Source organism: Colobus angolensis, unplaced genomic scaffold (genome assembly GCF_000951035.1).
Source record: "Colobus angolensis palliatus isolate OR3802 unplaced genomic scaffold, Cang.pa_1.0 Scaffold239, whole genome shotgun sequence".
Taxonomy (NCBI): domain Eukaryota; kingdom Metazoa; phylum Chordata; class Mammalia; order Primates; family Cercopithecidae; genus Colobus; species Colobus angolensis.
In genome coordinates, this window is record NW_012115588.1 from 1081376 (window position 1) to 1101015 (window position 19640).

Consider the following 19640-nt stretch of genomic DNA (forward strand, 5'->3'; position numbering starts at 1 on the left):
TGGTGATGGAGGTTATGGTGGTGATGATGATGGAGGTGGTGGTGATGGTGGTGGTGGTGATGGAGGTGATGGTGGTGGTGGTGATGGTGGTCGTGGTGGAAGTGGTGATGGTGGTGATGATGGTGGTTATTATTATTGGAAGGGGAAGGGATCAAGGGAAAGTGTGTGGGAGGGAAGAGAGATGAATAAACCAGTGAGGGTAAAAGGTAAACATTAATTAATTTCACTAGGCCTGATAAGACTTGAGAGAAATGGAAACTGGGAGACAAACAGAAGTAGTGATAGCAGAAAATAACCCCCACATTCGAGAAAATAATCCCCACCGTCTGAGAAAATAATCTCCACCATCCAAGAAAAAATAATCTCTATCATTTAAGAAAATAATCTCCACCATCGGAGAAAATAACTCCACCGTCTGAGAAAATAACCTCCACCATCCGAGAAAATAATCCCCACCATTCGAGAAAATAATCCCCACCATTCGAGAAAATAATCTCCACCATCTGAGAAAAAATAATCTTCACCATTTAAGAAAATAATCCCCACCATCTGAGAAAATAATCCCTACTATCCAAGAAAAAATAATCTCCATCATTTAAGAAAATAATCTCTACCATCTGAGAAAATAATCTCCACCATTCAATAAAATAATCTCCATCATCCAAGAAAATAATCCCCACCATCCGAGAAAATAATCTCCTCCATCCGAGAAAATAATCTCCAACATCCGAGAACATAATCTCCACCATTTGAGAAAATAACCTCCACCATTTGCTCTGAATGGTGTGGTTTGCTAAGGTCCTTTTACAGCCACTGTCTCAGCTGATCTCCCAGCAGCCTGGGGAGTCTCATTATCTCCATCCCGCAGGTGAGGACCCAGAGGCCCAGAGGGAATACAAGGCACATGGGGAATACAGCCTGCCTCAGGTCGGTGGACGAGGAGAGGCCAGAAGAAGCCAGGCTCGGATGCCTCGTCCCAAAACTGGGTTCTCCCCTTGGCCCTCGCCTGGTGCCTGAGGGTGCAGACCCGGACGCTCCCTCTTTGTCTTCCTGCCCTGCTCGGACTCAGGAAACCGCTGAATGTATGGGCGGGTGGGAGGACGCTGAGCTCTCTGCCGGCAGCCCCAACTCCAGATGCCTCTCCCTGCTCAAGGTGCTGGGCCAGCGCCCCGCTAACCAGAGCTCTGCTCCTCTGGGCCTCCTCCCGACTGGGCACACAGATACTCTATGGTGCTGGAGCTGCCACCTCTGTGTGCCCCTGGATGTTCTGGCATGGGGCCAGGTGAGGAAATGTTCCTCCCCGGGAAGCCCAGGGCAGCAGCAACCACCCCCAGGCTGGCTCTGAGAGGCAAAACCTTCAGAAGTGCCTCTGCCCGGTGGCCTCCACTCAGCCTCTCCTCACCTCAACAGATGGGGCCCCTGGGGCCAGGCCCATGTGACTGTCGCAGCAAGACTACCCTTTCCTGCCCAGTAAACCCTGATTTCCTCTCCCAAGAGGCAGGACTGGCACCAGCCCAAGCAGTACTCACGCACATGGTGGCAAGTCACACCAGCTCGAGGGGAGGGGAAGCCAGGAGCCTTCATTCAATTCTGCCCAGGTCTGTGTAGTGAGCCCTTCGGCCTGGGCATCGTGCCAGGCATCCCAGGTAGGCAGGACAAAGGGAGGCCCTCAAGGAGCTCACAGTCCAGAAGCTGGGCTGCACCCAAAGATGGCACCCTGAGGCTACAAAGGACAGGGAACCATCACCTGCCAGAGCTGGGAAGTGGAGGCCATGAGGAGCAAGGCACTGTGTTTCCGAGCCCCAATTCCGCAGCGGACTTGCCTGGAGCCAGCACGCCTCTCTGAGGTTTGGCTTCTCATGTTGAAAGTGGGGATCAGGGCCCTAGCTCACAGGGTTGGCAGGGTTCAGAGGCACAGGCACTGCTATTATTGCTGTCCTCAGGTGAGTAAGCCATGGCTTCTCCCGGGCACCAGCATCTGTCTTGCTCTGGTTGTTGTCACAAGACATCTGGCCTGTGACGTGCTTCCAACTCCCTGCTCTTCAATCTAGGGCAGGTATTTGTGCCCAGCTAACGGACGCCAGGTTCTGGGTAAGGATGGGGGCCACCAGCGAGAGCCCCGGACTCAAAGCCTCAGGGAGCCAGGTAGCAGGCTCAGCCCTGCCGTTTAGCCAGGCCACCCAAGGCCAGCACATCACCCCTCTGGGCCTCAGTTTCCTCGTCTATAAAACCGTAACTGTAGTCTGGACAGAACCTTTACACTGGCAAAGAGCTGTTATGTCCCCTCTCTTGGGGGTTCCACCAGAGCAGCATCAACCTTGCTCATCTTCAACAGAAGAGCCCAGAGAGGGCCACACCTGCCTGATGTCACGCAGCCAGGTGATTCCAGAGCCAGAGCGCTGGGCACAAGCACCCTGCTCTGCAGCAGCCACTCGGCCACTTAATCCTTTCCCAAGCATTTTGGGAATGCCTTTTATAGTGAGGAAAGGGCAGATCTTTTTCCACAGCGTGACACGATCTGGCAACAGATCAGGAAGGAGAAGAATGATCACGTATTTAATGATGACTGTGCGCCACGCACTTCTCCAAGAGACTCTAACCCTCGTGCAACCATGAGGCAAGGGGTTATATCCCAGCTTGGAGGGGAGGAGGCAGGGGCACTGGGTGCCCACAGAGATAAGCCAGGGTTTACCCCAGGACTGACTCCGGAGGCTGGCACTGATGTAGAGGGGCCATGGCAATGCCCTTGGCACAGGAGCTAAGAATGCTGCTAGATCCAACTCTTCCTGAAGACATCCCCAGGTGGGGAGAGGCCTCGTGCTGAAGGAACAGAAGGCGGAGCAGTGGGCACCTGCCATGGCCCTCAGAAGACCCTGCTGAGGGAAGGCACCTCTGACCTTGGCCATGAACTCCCCCTCCCCCAACCTGCCAATGAGATAGAAACCAGAGGTGCAGGGCACAGGCCTCTCCACCAACCTGCAGCTGGGCCCGAAGGGTGAGTGGGAACCCCAGGAAATGGGACAGGAGACACGCTCACTCATTTCCCATGTGGAACCTTCAGGCCAGGGCACCTCGAATAGACACTTCATACACATTCCCACAATGAGTCCTCACGTGCAGGCTTTCATGGGACAGTGAGCCCATTTTATAGATGAGAAAACTGAGGCTCAGAGATGGCACCCTCCTTAACTGAGACTGAAAGCAGAGGAAGAGGTGGAGCTGGGCTGTGAACCCTGAGACTTCTAGGTCTGGGGCTCTGAGGACATTCCAGATTCACAGAATCCAAAAGTCCATGTCTGACATCTCATGTGACTGCTCCCAGAGGGCCCAGCTCATCAGGTACCGCACCCCCACCCTCAGATCCTCTTGCTCAAAAAACACAGATTGCCGTCCCCGGCCTCAAATTATAGCAGGGCCTTTGCACAGGCTTTCTCTTAGCCTTGCACACTGTTCCCTGCTTCCTCATTTAATTCCTACCTCCATCCCACCAAAGCTCTGGGCCTCCTCCTCCAGGAAGCCTCCCTGACCTCCTTCAGTCTTCACAGCCCTTGTGTCAGCTGCGATGTTACTTTCACCTCCGTGAGCATCTGATCTGCCATTACTATTGTCGGGTCAGGACTTGTCTTCTCTCAACTGAACGAATGCACCTTCTCCACCCACCCTCCCAGGCTCAGCCATGCAGGGGGCATGAGCTGCTCTCTCTGCAGGAGAACCACGTCTCTAGCTGTTCTGCCCACGTGTCCACTCCATCCAGACTGGACACAGCCTCTGCAGGGCCCAACTCTCTGGAACATATTTTCAGCACATGAGCAGCCCGTGGGGCGTCTTGTGGGTTTCCCCGAGGCAAGACGGGATGGGTGCCCTCAGGATCTAGGCATGTGACTCCGAGGTCTAGGCCCACTGAGGGCGTGTGTGGAGGCAGCTCAGCTCTAAGGCTCCAGCAGTCCCCAGTCCCTCAGGGCTCAAGCACAGCTCCCGTGAACCTGGTCTGGTCCCCTGTCCAAACCCCTTCCCACCTTCATCTCTTGGTTGCAGGTCCAGACTCTAGCTTCAGACCACCCAGGATGAAATGCCAGCTCACCCACTCCCCCATGCCCTGACCAAGTCACTTAACTTCTCTGTGCCCCCGTTTTCTGGTCTGTAAAATGGGGAGAAGAACCACACCACCTCACAGGGTTGTGGGTAGAGTCAAGGGGATCACACATGTGAAATGCTTAATCCAGGTGCTGGCACAGAGTCAGGGCTCGGCACCCCTTCGGGAATGTCAGTGTTCACTCGTTCACTAAACCCCTTTGCTAAGGCCTGCCCCAGACCAGGGGAAAGACCCCACCCCAGGTCTCAGCCAGGGAAGGGCATCCCAGGTGAACGTCACAGGCTGGGACAGGGCAAGCCACAAGCATCCTGGTGCCCTCTCCAGCCTCGTGCCTCCCTGTCCACTGTGTGGGAAGCCTGAGACGCCCGAACCACATGACCCCAGGCCCAGGCCGGCTGGGGCCTGCCCTGTCCACACGGGTCTCCTAGCATCCCCCAGCTCACTCTGCAGCCCCGTTTGTTCATTTCATTTCCCCGCTCCCTCTCCGAGCCAGGACAGAGACTGGTGGGGTCTCCAAGAGCCCGGGAGAGACGGGTGAATCTGATAAACCATTCCCTTCCAGGACCAGCGCCTTCTCGGGCAGGCGGCAGTGTAGTCACACCAAGCAGTGATAAGGAGGCAGCAGAGCGGAGGGAATTCCTCCCTTCCCGCAGCAAGGCCAGAAACCATCCTCATCCCCAGCACACAGGCTGCCGAGGGCTGCTTCCATCTGCCCAGCTATAGGGGTGAGCACCTGGCGAGTCTGGCGCCCAGCCTGAACGCACCTGCCAGGAGAATGGCCACAGGACAGATGGCTGTGTAGGACTCAGGGCCTCACACTCACCTCTGCAGGAGGAAGAGACCATGGACATTCAGGAGCAAAGTGAGAGGGGCGAGCAGGCTCAAGGAGGAGAGAAGCGGGGCTCGAGGCTGGGAGGCCATGAATGCCGAGTCAGAACGTGGGATTTGTGCAGTGGTAACAGGGAGCCATGGACGGTGTGGGGTGGAAAAAGCAAGGAGACAGGATGGGAGGTGGGGTTGGGATGACCATAGTAGACACATGCTGGATCGCTTCTCGGCCTTTTGGCTAAGATCAAGTGTAGACACATGCTGGATTGCCACCCAGGAGGCCACTGCAGGGATGCAGGAGGGCTGAGAGGGTGGCCCAGCCATAGACGGTGGCAGAGAAACTGGGAAGCAGCCCAGGGCTGGCTATGGGGCAGGCCAGAGGCTCTTGGGGCTGCAGGCCACTGCCCACTCCGTTGCTGCTCCCTCCTTGAGTCCCCTTCCTCCCCCTGCCTGCCTGCCCCATTCCCAAGCAAAGCCAAGTGGAAAAGTATGGCTCCCAACTGGCTGTGGGCTCAGTGGGAGGTGGAGGGAGTATGAACTCACCAGGGGCCACCAAGTTCAAATACAGGGCGGTCCTGGCTCAGAGTAATAGGAAACCCGCCCAGCCATCTAGCGGAGGCCCTGGGCTGCCTGTGGGCCCCTCCTGTTGGCCTCCTCCACCAGGCAAGAGCTTAGGGCCTCAACGGGAACCCAGGCCTACTCCCACCCCATCTGAGTGCCCCTGCAGATTCCACTCCAGGCTGAGCAGACAGCCCCTGGCCAGGACCTCTCAGGGGGCTGCCAGGCAGGCTGGAGGCTGCAGAGGCCTGGAGGGCACTGCCTTCTAAGCTGTGGGTCTCAATTTCCTCATCTCCAGCATGAAACAGTGATCCTTCCTTCCAGGGCCATCAGCAAGGGTCAGTGAGAGGGCATCACAGTGAACTTGCTGAGCACAGGGCAGGAATAAGTCCCTGAGGCACTGACGTTTGCAGAGTGTCCCCGGGTGCCCAACATCCCTTCAAACACCTTGCTCCCTCCCTCCCACCTCAGGGCCTTTGTACACGCTGTTCCTCCTGCCTGCAACACTCTTCTCTATCTCTCTCCCCTGCTGGTTGTTCTGAGCTCAGATGCTATGTCCTCCAGGAAGCCTTCCCTAGCCCCTAGATGAGGTCACAGCCCCATAAGTCTCCCCCAAACCAGACTGAAAACTCCATGAATGCAGAACAGGGACTGTCTTGCTCACTGCTGTGTGTTCTTACTATTTATTAAATGAATAAATAAATGAGTAGATGAGTGAGACATGACAACTCTCGACCTTCAGTGACAACACAGGGCCATCAGGGTGGCAGGGCCTGCCTTGAGGGCTGTGGGCACCCATGCAGGCCCCTGATCCAGCCCACAGAGTCCGTCCAGGAAGTGTTCCCAGAGGAGGCAACAGTTCAGCCTGAATTCAGAAACTTGAAGCTGCAAGGTCACCAATACCTACTTTATAGATGGGTAAACTGAGGCCTAGGTAAGGGGCTGCCTGTGAATGTCCTGAGAAGCTGCCTTGCTTCGCTGGTCTAAGGCTCTGTCAAGTCCCCCACCCCTGGGTGGCCCATCTCATTCCCCTGGGGCTGCCCCACAGCCCACCCAGGGCTGCCACCCCCTGCCCTGGTCATCCATTGAGCAGGTGGCAGGGCTGCTCCGGGCTGGGGCGGTCCTGGGCATGCGGTTGCACTGCTGAGTTGGGCAGCTGGCAGCAGCACAGCTACGAACCAGCTGTTTGGATGACAAACTGCGTTCAAGCTTCATTAGGGTAATCACGGGCTCCCCTCCCGGCAGTGCCGCGGAGCGCGACTGTCAACCTGAACTAATCAAACCCGGCCCCAGGACACCCGCCCGCCTGGCTGACAAGCCGCTAAGCCCTGAGCTACTGTGCTGCACAGCTCCCAGCAGAGGCCCAGTCCTGCCGCATGCCCTGGAGACAGCTGGCCTCCCAGAGACCTACCGTGTGCTCCCTGAGATCTCGTCAGCCTCAGAGACCCTGTCAGGGAGGGGCAATTCCCATTTCTACAGCCCACAAGAGAAAGTGACTTACCAAAGCCACACAGCCATGTGGGGTTAAGTCAGGCAGGAACCCAGGTCCACCAGGGACCCCCGTCACCACCCCGTTCCCAGTGCCTCCCAGACCCTTGAGGGGAGGAGACCCTCTTCCTGCCCTTGAGGCCCAGCAGGCTGAGCTTGGAGCCCTGAGGTTGTGGTCAGATGTGTAGCCTCAGCAAGTCCCTTGACATGTCTAGGCCTTGAGCCCTGCACCCCAGCAGCAGCCTGGGGGCTCTAGTGGTGCGGGTGTGGAAAGTACTCCGCTAGGCACTGGGGGCGGTGCAGAACCTGCCTTGTAGCCTATGGTCACTGCCTTGCGCAGCTGGGCTGTAAGTCAGCCCACTTGCCTCACATCCTCAGAATCTGAACTTAGCCAGGAGGGGAAGGTCTGGTTCCTTCATTTGACAACTGGGGAAACTGTGGCCAAGAGAGGGGTGTCAGAGATGATGGAATGTAGTAGAAAGAGTATGGGCTTTACAGACAGATGGACATTCATTCATCCACTCAACAAATACTAGCAAGATGCTATCACATGCCAGGTGCTCAGGACTTGCTGAAGGAACAGATGACAGGAAGAAGAATGAATGAACCCGCGAAAGGCACCGGGGACCAGTCGTGAGCTCAGCAGACACCATCTCTGCCTCCTGGAGTTTACTGTCTAAAGCGAGCAGATGCGTAACAGATACTATCACAAATGAAACAGGCACTGTGGAAAAGCGTGAACTAGCCTGATAAGCACCAGGAAGGCCCTGCCTGGCAGAGGAGGTGTCACTCCAGCTGGGCCCTGAGGGTACTAGCCAGGCAAGGAGAAGCTTGGGAGGTCGGAACAGCAAGTGCAAAGGCCCTGAGGTAGGAAGGAGCTCAGGGCTTTTGAGAACAAAGGTCCCTCTATGTGGTTGGAGGGTAGTGACCGGTGCAGGAGCTGGAGCAGGAGTGGCCAGGGGGAGGATCTGGGTCTCATTCCAAGGGTGACGGGAATGTAAGCAGGGGCAGCACTCTGGTCCTATGGGGAGAGTGAGTGGGAGAGTTCAAATTCCAGTTCAGTCAATTTCTTTCTTTCTTTTTTCCCCCCCTTCCTTCCTTCCTTCCTTCCTTTCTTTCTTTCTGAGACAGAGTTTTGCTCTGTCGCCCAGGCTGAAGTGTAGTGGTGCGATCTTGGCTCACTGCAAGCTCTGCCTCCCAGGTTCACGCCATTCTCCTCCCTCAGCTTCCCAGGTAGCTAGGACTACAGGCACCTGCAACCACGCCTGGCTAATTTTTGGTATTTTTAGTAGAGCCGGGGTTTCACGGTGTTAGCCAGGATGGTCTCGATCTCCTGACCCCGTGATCCACCCACCTCAGCCCCCTAAAGTGCTGGGATTACAGGCATGAGCCACCACGCCCAGCCCTTTCTTTTTTGAGGCAGAGTCTCGCTCCGTTGCCCAGGCTGAAGTGCAGTGGCGCAATCTCGGCTCACTGCAACCTCCACCTCCCAGGCTCAAGCAATTCTCCTGCCTCAGCCTCCCTGCTAATTTTTGCAATTTTAGTAGAGATGAGGTTTCACCATATTGGCCAGGCTGGTCTCAAACTCCTGACAAGTGATCCACTTGCCTCAGTCTCCCAAAGTGCTACGATTACAGGCACGAGCCACCGTGCCTGGCACAGCCAATTTCTGATACAGCAATAGCATAGACAAACACGATGTTACAGGAAAGGGACCATGCTGTGCTACTGTGTTTACATGAAGTGCAGAGACGGACAAGGCCAGCCTCTACTGTCAGATGCCAGAAGTGGGGGCAGCTGCTGGCAGCAGGTAGCGGTTGATGGGGAGGAGCACAGGGGAGCCTCCAGGGGCGCTGGGAGTGTTCTAGGTCTGGATCTGGATAGAGGCTACACAGCTACCTATAGCTGTACACTTAAGAAGTGTACACTTTTCTGTATTAAGTTATACCTCCAAGAAAATGTAAAAACAAAAGCCTGGCTACATCACTCTGCCTCTCTTAATCTCTGTTTTTGCACTGGCAAAATGCAGTGGCAGGAAATGCCCCACTGAGCAGAGGCTTTAGAGGACAATGCACCCAGTCTGCGTGCAGTGGCAGGAGCTGTCTCGCTGTGCAGAAGCTTTAGAGGACGGTGCATCTGGGCTGTGTGTAGACAGTAGCAGGAGCTGCCTTGCTGTGCAGTGGCTTTAGAAACCAGTGTGTGCCCAGGCTGTATGCAGACAGTGGCAGGAGCTGCCCCCCTGTGCAGAAGCTTTAGAGGCTGGTGCACCCGGGCTGTGTGCAGACAGTGGCAGGAGCTGCCTCGCCGTGCAGAAGCTTTAGAGGATGGTGCACCCGGGCTGTGTGCTGACAGTGGCAGGAGCTGCCTCACTGTGTAGAGGCTTTAGAGGCTGGCGTACCCGGGCTGTGTGCAGACAGTGGCAGGAGCTGCCTCACTGTGCAGAGGCTTTAGAGGCTGGCGTACCCGGGCTGTGCACAAGCCTGGCTGACAGCCACTGCACCATGAACATAAGTCACACAGAAGCAGAAAAGCATCTGGCTTCCACCACATCTTGGCTTTCTTTGGGCCTCAGTTTCTGTAAGGAACCAATGGTCTTCACTTGCCTCAAAGGCAAAGGGGCAAAGGCACAAAAACCCTCATATCAGGCCCCTGTGAGCCAGCCTGCCCCTCGCCACAAAGTGAAGGGCAATTCAGAGACCGGAACACACAGTACGCCTACTGCTCCATGCAGAAGGTACTAAGCCACTTCCAGGTGCCCAATCTGCTCACCCACTATGTGCCAGGCCTGGCCCAGGGCTTCTCTCCAGGAGGAGCACCAACTCACCACGGTGGCTCCCCTAAGGGCCCACTGGGATACAGGACCATAGGCACAAGCGCAGTGGGAACCCAGGCCAAGGGGTGGCCCCTGCCTGGGACTGGAGTTTAGCAGACTCCTGTGGGAACAGGCTCACAAGGTCCCAGATGAGCCACCAGACAAAGCTGACTCAACATAATGGTACCCTTGGTGTCAGCGGGGCTGCACAGCCAGGTGCCCCTCACACCATGGGCAGCTGGAGGCAGGGAGAGGCCTGGTTCCCTGTCCAGAGCCTGAACATCTCACCCTCCTCCCCTGGACCTTGGGTGGCCTTGGGAAATCAGACTGGTGGCCACCTCACCAACAATTTGTAGGTTCAGCTGTCCTCACGGCCCTTTAATATCATTTTCTCATGAGTCTGCCAACAACCTGGGGACAGAATCATCATTGGCTCCATTTCACAGAGGAGTACACTGAGGCTCTAGGAGGTTTGGTGTCCCGGGGCACCCCAGTGAGGAGTCAAGAAGCAGCTAGATGGCTGGATGCCCATGCTTAGCCCACTGGGCACAGCTCAGTCCCTTGTGCCCTGTCCTCCCCATCACCTGGGGGCTGCTCACTCAAGCAGCCAGTTCACTCAGTCAGTCAACAAACAGCCACTGTGTGCTGCAGCCACTGTTCTAGGAGTTGGAGGCAGAGCAGGAGACAGGCTGCAGGGAGATGGTTCCGAGTCAACAACCGCTCCAGCCCTTACACACTCAGCAAATGCCAAGAACAACAGTGTGGCAGACACACTGGCGCCTGTCCTGAGCCAGGCGCTGCACTGAGATTATCGCATCTAATTCTCTAAGCAGCCTCACAAGGGTGGAACTGTCATCCCCATTTTACAGATGAGGATGCTGAGGCTCAAATTCAGGGCCTTGCCTGAGTGTGGTCTCACAGCCTAGTCGAAGTAGGGGAGGATCTGACACCAGGCATACGGGCTCCTCAGTCCTGTCTGTCTGTCCCATGGGACTTTTAGTCCTTTGTGTGAGTTGCCGGAATGGACCCTTGCTCTGGACCTCAGCAATGGATGGATTTAGCAGGGCCTCAGGATGAACCAGGACCCAACACCCAACATCCCATCCCATGTCTCAGGCCCTGGCTGCCTCCAGTACCCAGAGCTGTACACCCCCTGGGCCCAGAGGCCAGCCTGACTTTGGTTCTGCCTACACTCCTGGGACCTGGGCTCCATGGGGACATCTGAGACCATTCCTGCTCCTGGAGCCCTGCCCACATCGCTCAGCCCCAACAAACATCCCAGTTTTGTGCTGGTCCCCACTAGGCATAAGGGGTAGGGAAACAGACAAGAAAGCAAAGAGTCCCACTTGGGATGTTCTCCCCGCATACCTCCCATGGCTGGCACCTTCTCCTCCCTCTGATAAAGGCTCCCTGGCCACCCTGCCTCTGTCAGCACCCCCTGCACCTCCCACTCTCTCTCTGGCACCACTCAGCTTTTCCACACAGCTCTGCCCACAGGCCAGCACCAGCAACGTTTTCACCTGATTGCTGTCTGTCACTCCTACTCCACTGTGAGCTCCTCGAGGGTCAGGGCCTGGTCTGTTTTATTCACAAATGTAGCTCTCCCTATCCCACCCCCAATTAGTACCACATCTGGTACATAGCAGGGCTGCAATATACTTATTAAGTGACTGCACTTGCTGAATGAATACTGACTGACAGAGAGAATGCGAGAACACAGTGGGGGCATCTGTTACCCCTGACTCTGAGCAGACAGCAGGGGGCCAGAAAGCAGAAGTGTCCCAGGCAGAAGGCATAGCAGGGGCACAGGCCTGAGGGCAAGAAAGAACTGGGCTTTGGGGACCTCTAAGTGCAGCTTCTGAGTGCGGCAGAAGCACAGGACACGAGAGAAGGAGGCCAGCAGGGTGGCAACGGGGTGACAGGGAGCCCTCCAGGGTGCCAGCTCTGGGGAGAGGGTGCCCTAGCACTCAGATCACCCCCCCAGCCCTGCCCAAACCAGGAACCAGCCTGGCCTCCAGCCCAACTTTACCCCCGAGGCCACCTGTGGTAGGCAACCAAATTCGGGGGCCAGTCATCACTCCTCCTCTGCCCACAGACACCAGGAACACAGCCCTGGCACCCACCCACAGGTCTGGGAGCCAACCTGCCACCGTGCAGGCTGCAACCTGTGACCTTGGCCCCATTAGCGTGGCCTCCTCCAGTCGAGCAAATCAGCTGGCGCCAAAACACAGAGCAGCTTGGGTGAACTCCTCACTGCAGAGGATGGCACGGCTGCAGGCGGCAGGCGACATCACTTATGCGCTCCAGCGGGGATCTGTGGGGGAGGGGTGGTGGTGGCAAGAACTGGGTGTGTCCAGGGCAGCAAACAGCTCTCACACCCAGGCTGGACTGACTTGGCACGGCTCGGGTAGCCAGGTAGGAAAAGCCACCCCAGACAGTCTCTCTCTCTCTCCAGGCCTCAGGCTGGGCCTCGGCTCCCACTCCTTCTCCCCTTGGATGACCTCAGTTCTGGATGTCCCCGGAGCACTCCAGCCAGAGTGCTCCCTGCTCAAGCCTGCTTCAGGCATCCCTTCTCCTCCATGCATCCCAGGCATCCTATCTGGGCTCTTCCCTCCCCCACCGCCCCACGCCACATAGACTCTCCCAGTTCCAGCCCCACTGCCATCTCCCTCCTTCAACTGTCTCTGCCTCCGGACCTGCTACTGAGACCCTCTAAAGGGTGCCTGCCACCTTTAGAATAAAATCCCAGGCCCCTCCTGGGCCCCACTGGCCCACATGGCACAGTCTGGTCCCTAAACCCCGCTCCACACACACACCTATCCACCATACTCCAGTGACAATGGCCTCCTTTCTGTCCCACACCCAGACAAACTTGGACCTGCCACAGGGCCTTTGCACAGGCCCCTGACTAGGGTGCTCTTCCCCCTTGACCTCCCTCATGGCTGGCACTCCTCGCTCTTCAGGCCTCAACTCAAATATTTCCTCTCGAAGAGACCTCTCTCCAGAGCCCCCTGGCCAGCGGTACCCACAGGTGCACCCCACCCTGATCACCACCACATAGCACAGAACTGCTTCCCACTGCCATGCATCTTCTTCCTCGCTCACTGTCTGTCTCCTCATCAGCCTGGGAGTTGCACAACACAGTGGCTGTGCATGAAGAGTCACTACTGTGTCTTCGGGCCTGGCACAGAGCATTCCACACATCTGTGTACTGAATGAGTGTGTAGACTCCCAGTCGCCATGGCGCAGTCAGATCTGACCCCATCGGGGACTCCTGGGCCCTCCAGATGCTGCTGCCTCGTGTCCAAGGCCCCTGTGGTCTAGCCCTGGCTACTTCTCTAGCCCTGACACTGGGGTGCCTCCTCTCACTGATTTCCAAACCCATGCTGCCACCATGCCCTCCCTGCCACTCCTCTCCCCTTTATCCTCTCCCTGGCACCTCCTCTGACCTGTCCAAACCCATACCTCCTCCTCCTGCCTGTTCCTCCCCCAGTCTTCAGTACCTTCAGCTCCCATCCCTCCTCACCCTGGCATTCACAGTCTGACATCAGCTTCCATCCCCCACCTCCCTGCCTGTCACTTCTGCTTACGAGTCCTGGTGCCACTGCCAATGCTTGGTATCCCCCTCATCCTGTGCTTTCGTGCCTCCAAGCCTTTGAAACCTGCTACTCCCTCTGCCTGAGTGCTCTTCCCCCTCTTCTCAGCTGGATGCGCTCTTATTCATCCTGCAAGACCCAACTCAAAATGTCTCCTCTTTTGTAAAATCCTACCTGATCCTTCTCCTGCATCAGTCAGGACATTACTGGTTGTAAGAGAAAGAAACACAACTCAAAATAGCTTGAGCAAAAAAGAGAACATGTTGGTTTATGTAACCAAAAATTCCAGGGGTAGTTTCAGGCATTCTGGATCTAGAGGCCCAAATTAAGTCATCAATCCATCCACATCTGGGCTCTGCCTCCTTCCATGTGATGACCTTCTCCGCAATCCTCCATCCTAAACACAGCTGTGGAGGAGGGTGGCCGGTGGCCTCACATTCACAACCTTCAGTTTCAACAATCACTGCTGAGTCCAAAGCCAGAATGGGCCTGGGAGGGGGTCTCAGGCCCTGCATACTCAACCCTGAGTCACAGTTCCAGGGAAGCCTTTGACTGGCTCAGATGGGCCACATGCCCACTTCTCCACCAGTCAATATGGCCAGAGGGAGGGGTATTGGGCCCCACCCTGGGAAGTGGGGGCATGGGTCCCAGGAAGAAAACCCTCTGCCCAGGTCCTACTCTGTACACAACTCCCGCCTCGGTCTCCACGTGTCCCCTGAGACTCCCCACCCCCCTGGATGTTCACGGTTCTGCAGCACGAGAAATTTCCTCTCAGCTGGGTCCCCAGTGCCCGCTCCGTGACAGCCCCAGAAAAGGGCCTGAGAAAACTTTTCGTCTGAATGGAGGTCGGCTGCACAGAGGAAACTACACGTGCTGGGTGTGTAATAACGGGTTAACCATCACCCCTGGCAGGCAGCAGATCTGCATTTTCACGGAGGCCTCAGGGGGACACAAAGCTTAAATGGCAGCGTGGAGAGTTGGGAGGGGGGTACCCAGGGGGCCCTCAGCAGAGCCCCGTCCCTCCCGGCAGCCCGGCCTGCGGGAGTCACTCGGCCAATCCCGAAGAGCTCGCTCAGGGGCTGCGAGTGGAAAGACTGGGAAAATAATTACCGAGGAGGCCCGGGAGGGAGGCGGGGAGGCTGGCGAGAGTCTTAATGAAACTGCTAACGCGTTAGTGATTCCTGCCTGCTCGGGAAAGGCGGAGGCAGACAGCCATGTTGCCAGCTCCTGCGACGGAGGCTGCCAGGCGGGACGGGCTGGGCACGGCACGAGGCGGCAACAATAGGCACCTCTTCATCATCTGCCTCTCAACACGTGACTTTCAAAGGGCAATCTTAATATATCAAAGTCCTGATGACAGTATATTTCAACACATCTCGTATTAAATTGGGCTGGAGTCCCTTCAGATGCATTATAAATATAAAGGCTAAAATTCTGATTAAAGCCATAATCACAGAGATCTAAGGATGAGGGTGAGCAGGGTGTCTGGTCCCATTTTTCAGATAGGAGGTCATCTACATCGAGGGAGACAGGGTTGTTCCAGAAGGCTGCCAGCCCTTTAAAGCCTTCTCATGAGCAGTCCCGCTCCTCCCCACCCCCGAGTCTTTCCAGTCTCAGAAAAGCTCTGTGAGGCAGGCAGATGCCACAGGCCCCCTTAACAGGTGCCCCCAAAGAGGCCAGACCAAAGTCACACAGCGAGGCCACAGGGACAGTCGCTGCACCCAAGGCTCAGGCTCCTGGCCCAGTGCTCATCCTCACACAAGGTGGGCACTTACTGGTCACTGCAATCTATACTTTGGTTTCCAGTTTACACCTTACTGCAGCTCCAGGTGAGAAAACAGAGGCACACAGAGACTAAGTGATGTATCGAAGGCCACGCAGCTGGACAGATCTAGAGCCAGGACTCAGGGCTGGGGTTTAAGAATCCAAAACTAGGGCCGGGCGCGGGGGCTCAAGCCTGTAATCCCAGCACTTTGGGAGGCCGAGACGGGTGGATCACGAGGTCAGGAGATCAAGACCATCCTGGCTAACACGGTGAAACCCTGTCTCTACTAAAAATACAAAAAACTAGCCGGGCGAGGTGGCGGGCGCCTGTAGTCCCAGCTACTCAGGAGGCTGAGGCAGGAGAATGGCGTAAACCCGGGAGGCGGAGCTTGCAGTGAGCTGAGATCCGGCCACTGCACTCCAGCCTGGGCGACAGAGCGAGACTCCGTCTCAAAAAAAAAAAAAAAAAAAAATCCAAAACTACACACTTTTTCTTCAAACATTCTGCAGGGCACCGTGGGTACCTGGTACCCCCTGGTTTGTTAAAGGAGAGATCTGGGGCCATAGAGAAGCCCAGAGCCACTGAACCAGCATTCTCTGGGCAGCGCTACAGGGAAGGCCAAGTCAGGAGTTGGGACACCTGGTGGAGCCAGAAATGACCATAAAAACGGCGCTCACTCTGCACCCACTCTGCGTCAGCATGTGCTGGGCAATTACTGAGGGATTCTCATTGTCCAAAAAAGGAAACTGAGGCTTGTAGAAACAGAACCATATGTCTTAGAGAGTGACCCTCAGCTAGTGAGTGGCACAGCCACAGTGAGATTCAACCATCCCAGGGGGTGGCCCTGCTCCAACTGCTGCCCATCCCAAGCCTGGGGCAGGCACTTGGCCAGCCGGGTGCTCAGAGAGCCAGCCTGACGCACAGACTCAGGCCAGAACCTCAAGTATCCAGTGGGGCCCATCTCCCTCCCACCATCCCAGGATGCATGAAAGAACTTTAGGGTGGGAGACAAGAATGGGCTTGGGAAGGGGGCCTCAGTCTCTGTATACTCAGCAAAGCTCCATCTGCTCCTGACCTGGTCAACAGCTGGGTCAGGGGGTGGAGGGAGTAGGACAGAACCCCAGTGACTAGCTGGGTCCCTGCCATATCGAGACCTGGTACAAACAAGGTCTGTAAGGAAGGGATGCACCTTTCCTTACCTGTTCTGCCTCACTGGCTACCTTAGAACCGTCCAGACATTCCCAGACCCAGGGAGATGCCTTTCCAGGGGCCCAGCAGCTCATGCAGGCATGTCCCCATCTGTTCCCAGGTCTGTTTCCCCAGGGGAACTGTCAGAGGGGAAGGCCACATTTGAACCACCTCTGTGGGTACAAGACCCCTGTGCAAGAGGCTGTTCTAGATGAATGAATGCATGAGTGAATACATGATGGAACAAACCAATGCCACCCAACCTGCTGCTGCAGTCCCTTCCTGCGGTAGCCTGCACCCAGCACGATCACTGTTTCTGTCCACTGAAAGGGACCTCCCCTGCATGAGACCAGCCCTGGCCCTCAGCCATCACCAGACAAGAAAACTGAGGCTCAGAGGGCCCAGGGCCTCCTGGGAGGTAGCAACACCAGGATTCAACCCCAGGCAGATGGACTCAGTCTGTGCCTTAGCCTCAGGCTCTGTCCAGCCTTCATTTCCAAAGACAAGTACACGAGCACTCACCTGGCCCACCCCACCCTGAGGGCACAAACATGCCCATAACTGGGACAAGGACATTCAGGTGCAGAGTGGTCGAGGGCCTAACCCAAGGTCACAGAGTCATCAGGACGCACAGCAAGGTCTCAAACTCAAATGGCTGCCTCCATCCCTCATCATCTCTTCTACACGCCAAAGCTGCCTCCTTCCCCATCAACGCAATAAAGAAGGGAAAGGGGAGGGGGAGGGGAAAGGAGAGGAGGAAAGGCCCCCGCCTCAACCAGCCCGCAGCCGGCTCCTTTCTGGTCAGGGAGAAAGCCTCTAATGAAGGCCCTGCAGATGCCGCGAAGCTGGTGGTGTCAGCCTGGGAGCCCCGTGGAGCTGCGGGGCGCGCAGCTCTGCTCCCAATTAGCACACAGGTCCTCCATCAAAGCGCGCGCCGGCTGCCAGGAGCAGAGGCCGGAGGGACGGCCCTGCTAGCAGCGGGAGAGGAGGCCGTGGCTCTCTGGCAGGCCCTGGCCTCTGCTCCTTGCCTTTCTGGGGGGGATCCAAACCCCCCAGTCCCCCACACTCACTCACACCCTCTCCAATCAGCCAGCTGAGGGCAGCCGCCGTCACCCCGGGGGACACGCTAATGAAGATGGCCGACATTAATCTCTTCCCTCTCCCGACAGGTCAATTTATAGTTCCATGGGGAGCCCTGGCGCTCGGCCAGAGGCCCTGACATAACTCTCCCTGTTCCCCGGGAGGACATCGGGGGTGGGCTAGATGGGGCAAGGGAGGCTGGAGACCCCCGAGACAGGACAGGGAGGGCCCCTCTGCCTGAGCACCCACCGTTACCATCCCAGCGAATCCAGGTGGGTAAGGACCTGGGCCCCTGAACTCAAAGGCAGAGGGTCAGTCCTCGGCTCCTCAGTCAAGGGCATCCTGCTCAGAGGCAGAAGACCCCCAAGGAAGCAGGAGGCTTCTGACATCTGCTCCTTGTCAGCCTCAAGGGGATTCACAGAGCCCTGTAACGGACCCTTCCGCTTCTGCCAGCCTCCCCAGTGTTCATTCCTCAAAGACCTGTGAGCTGGCCACACAGGGCCTGGGCCTGTGCTGGACCCTGGGGACACACCAACCCGGGCCCCAGCTCTTCCAGTCTGGGTCGGGGGGGGTGGGGGCGGGGGGCAAGACGGAAGCACCCTACCCCACTGAGAGCAATAATGGAAGGATTTGCCAAAAGCTGGGGGCACCCATGGGAAAAGGCCTTCACTTCGCCTGCCTGAGAAGGAGGTGGGAGTCTGGGAGGACCACAGGGAGGAGGGGCTGTACCTGGGCCTTGAGGATGAGCAGTTCAGGAGGCTGGAAGACTTGGGGGAGGGGATGTGTGGGAAAGAGACCATCTCAGGCAGAGAAGACCCAGTGCTTAGGGGGTCTAAGATCAGAGGACATCCACTTCGCTGGGGTGAGGCCAGAGAGGTGAGCAGGACAGACCACTCAGAGGAGAGGTCCAGCCTCGAAAAGTGGCTCAGGAGGTTGGCCTAGTTTAGGTGTGTGGACAGCTGAAGAGTTTGGAAGCTCAGGGCTGCATTTAAAATGACAGCTTTGGCAATGGCATCCCAATGGACAGTCATGGATGGGGAGGAGGGGCCGGTGCGTCCAGGGCAGAGGGGGAATGGGGGGAGAAACGACGGGAGGGCTGACTGGACGGACAGGCAGGTAGGAAGGCCACAGGCCTGGAGTCTCCGGTGTGGGTACCGGGTGCAAGTGATGTCACAGCCCTAGGGTAGGGTAAAGACTGGGGCCTGATGCTAAGCTTGTGAGCCTGGGAAGGTCTTAGCAGGCCCCAAAGCCCAGGGCTGGGAGAGGCCAGGACCCAAATGTTGGTCCGGGTTCAACATTCTGAGCAGCACTAGACTACCTCCTGGAGGTAGTTCATCTCATTGGGCAGAGGTGAAGCCAGGAGTCTGTCCCCTTGCTAGACACTGGGGGAGGAGGCAGGGGCCTGCCAAGGGTCAGGTATGTGGCTAGGCAGCCCCACCACGCTGGACAGAGCCCTTAGGTTGGAAGCATGTGGGCCAGGCTGCCCCCATCTCACCCAGTTCCAGAGCCCGATCCTACTTCCGCATTAAATTGATGCTCCCAGAATCCCAGCTGAATGGATGACCCTTCCCCTGGGCCCTGGACCCTCCCCTTTTCCTCCCCCTCCTTCAGAGCTACCCACCAGGTCTCATCTAATCCCCTCGGGCACCGTGGGGGTGTCTCCTTTTCTGTAGGCTGGAGACCCAAGGCCAGGGAGCTAAGGGACTTGTTTAAAACCTCTCAGCTTCTAGGCGCCAGTCAGGAGGGAACCAAGGTCCAACTGACCCCAAAGCACACGCTCTTAAGGAGGAAAAAGAACAAGGCTGAAATAAAAAACGCAAACGCTTACAGTGGCTGCATTATGGTGGTGGGACAATGGATGATTTTTTTTTTTTCTTTTTTTCTACAATGAAATATTCATAGGCTCACTCTGTCGCTGTGAGTGTCCTGGAGGGGTGAGCTCCCACTGTAGAGTCAAGCAGCCCCAGGGACAAATCCTGGCTGGCCACTTGCTAGCTGGGGACCTTGAGCGAGCCATTTGCCCACTCTTAGCCTCCGTTTTCTCATCTGTACAATGGGGACAAACACCCCCTACTTCAGAGGAACGGTCACGGCTGGCGCACAGTAGGCGCGCAGTAAGTGCCAGCCTTTGAGCATCACACCCCCGCGTTCTCGCCACCTGTCTGGCCTCCAGAGGGAACTTGAGACGCCCCCACGTGCCAGACGCGGATGCTGGGCGCGCATCGGGCCCCC